Source organism: Seriola lalandi, unplaced genomic scaffold, assembly GCF_002814215.2.
Source record: "Seriola lalandi dorsalis isolate HSWRI2012SDOR001 ecotype SW California unplaced genomic scaffold, Sedor1 jcf7180002034109, whole genome shotgun sequence".
Classification (NCBI taxonomy): domain Eukaryota; kingdom Metazoa; phylum Chordata; class Actinopteri; order Carangiformes; family Carangidae; genus Seriola; species Seriola lalandi.
In genome coordinates, this window is record NW_019504703.1 from 1 (window position 1) to 2,715 (window position 2,715).

Consider the following 2,715-nt stretch of genomic DNA (forward strand, 5'->3'; position numbering starts at 1 on the left):
TCCAACAAATATGGTGAGAATTAGTGACTATGTGTATGCTACAAAGTGTGAGAAACTGCTTGATGGAAAAAGTGCTGCAGGGTGTTGTCTGGTTTTCATTTAACCCACTGAGGTTGAAGCCCTCAGTCAAACAGACAACGGTAAAAACAGAAGAGTAAAATGAGTTAATAACAGTCATTAACTGCAGATTAGCCAGGCTATACACTGGGCTACACACACACACACACACACACACACACACACACACACACAGGGTTTGTGTTTCTATCTGTGTAATACTTCTGTCTACTATCAATCCTCATTGTTACCCCTATTGAAGTATCTACATGTTTTGTGTTGATCAGGAGCTGGGGCAGGATATGGAGCTCAGCAAACAGGTGAATTTTCACACAATGCATAAAACGCCTACTATGTGTCTTTTTGTCACACTACATAACATTGAAATTCCATGAACCACGGCAGTAATGATAATCTTTGTATCCATGTGTCTTGCATAATTGAGATTTTAATTGTTAAGGTTCTTTTAGGCTGTGCACATTTCTCCGGTTACTCCTGAAGCCCAAAAGACACCAAATCAACAGACACCAATTCAATGGATAAATATGTATTGTGTACTTGTCTTCTGTCTTGGAATTTAAAAATGTACTGTATTTTGTTTGATAAGGTTATGGTGCTCAGCTGGGAGCGTCTCAAGATGCCTTGGGTAAGAAAGAACCCCAGATTTTTTCTACTCGCTTTGTGGTTTCTGGTGATCCATATCTGACTACTGTGTGGCTTCACAAGTGTCTAACTATTACTGAGCTCTCAAACATACACAGTTTTCCTGAGTAAAACAAAAGGAACTCAGCTATTTATGGAAAGTGAACATGTACTTTTACTCACATTACTTGCACATAACAACTACAGCTGCATGCATTATAGATTATTTTCCACTCAAGGGTTTGGAGTCTGCATAGTGAGGTGGCTGAGTCCTCTAATAAAAGTCAAAACCACTTTTGTGCAACGTTTAAACAAGCCGTGGAACCTCTTTGTCTAACTGCTCCTGTTGATCCTCTCACAGGAGAGCAGGCCGGCAAATTTGGTGGAGTGAATGGTGCCCTGGGAAATGGGTACAAAGGTGAGAATGAAGGAAGGTTTTCAGTCAGTGCATGAAGGTCCAGTTAAAAAATCATAACACTATTCAAAGATTCTATTAAAAGACAGTGACACATCAGTAATTTTGTATAAAAAAAGAACCTTTCACTTAATATGAAACTCGGTTGTGGAGTATATTGCGTGGTTTTCACAGCTATTGCACAACCAATCTTTTCCTGATTCTGAATGTGTGTGTTCCTCTTTGTCTCTTCTCTTTAACCAGGCTAATTCAAATGACCTGAACTTCTTCAAGTGGATCATTTTCCAAAATGTGTTCACTGTAATGTGTTCTTTTTGTGTATGTGTGTTTCGCTCCATTTTGTCCTGTTGTGTTGTCTATTTTGTCTTTTGTTTTATTTTTCTTACCCCACCCCACCCCATTGTCTTCCTCTGTAAGTGGACATTTGTTCCCCATGTCGGGTGGTCTCATTGGTCCAAACTCTGCAGCGTCCTTCCTGTCTTATTCTGTTGATATTGAAAAATTGATGGCGAACATAAACATGATGATAAGTGCAAGAAAATTGTGCCTGTGTTTTTACGAATGAATTATTTACTGTTTTAATCCAATAAATTATACGTCAAGTGATGCTGAACTGAAGCTTCTGAGTCAACGCATTTTATACAATGTTTACCTGAACACACTGTTCTCTTTAATAGCATCAGCGAAGCCTCATGTGCGCACAGGAAGCTTTACCACTTCCTTTCTCACGTTGGGCAGTGCTGCCTGAGACAAACAGAACATCAACACGCAATTCAAAACTAAAAGCAATAAGATCAAATACACTGAAATACTGCAATGTTCAGATACTATGCTTTTATTGTGGATAAACAAACACCATGGCAAGAATACACAAAATAATAAATGCATAAAACACACTAGCACATGTTATAAATGTTTGAATATATAATAAAATGCTACAGAGTGAATACATTAAGTCTGCAAACATGTTCTCTTTGAAAGTATGTAAAATATAAGGCATAAATAAGTTTATAAGTAAAAGCCATATTATAACAAACTGAACTGAGGAAATGGACACTATATGATACAAATATGCAGATCACAATAGCATCATAAGAACTGCATTTTCCTCATATTTATTTTTATACATTTATAAGAGTAAATTTCAGTCATCTAAATCTTTTTCTCAGGCTGATTTCTGGGAGCCTACATTAACAACTCCAACTGCAAGTTGCAATTAAAGACTTCAACTGAGTCAAAAATTTAACATGTCAAATATTCGGCGCATCATCTTCCAGGCTGCAGTCGCTTTGTCAACACATAAGAATTCTTCTTAACTGACGTGCCTCTATATTAGTTAAAGTCTTTTAATGTCATCCATATGCCAAATTAAAAGTGTCGTGTTAGTACAGTATGTAGGCCTCAGTAAAACCAAACATGGTTGTTATATCTCATTAAGCTTTTGACTCTCAGCAGTGAGACTCTGGTTTCTCTGTGAACTGGATTCGTCCACAAACACACCCATCTTTAACAGGATGGCCTTTGGAACAGGGTGGGCATGACGGGACACATACAGCTTCTTCAGACTTTGACTCATAGGTGAAGGTTTATACTCCGTGCAT

At 37.8% G+C, this 2,715-nt stretch overlaps 1 long non-coding RNA gene across 1 annotated transcript; it reads left to right on the top strand.

The window, feature by feature from the left end:
- The first annotated feature begins 258 nt into the window (after positions 1-258).
- On the top strand, positions 259-1,732 carry LOC111646964 (uncharacterized). Its single transcript, XR_002759995.2, has 4 exons — positions 259-377; positions 665-703; positions 1,061-1,117; positions 1,358-1,732. It is a non-coding gene; the product is annotated as an uncharacterized LOC111646964 (long non-coding RNA).
- The last annotated feature ends 983 nt before the right edge of the window (positions 1,733-2,715 follow it).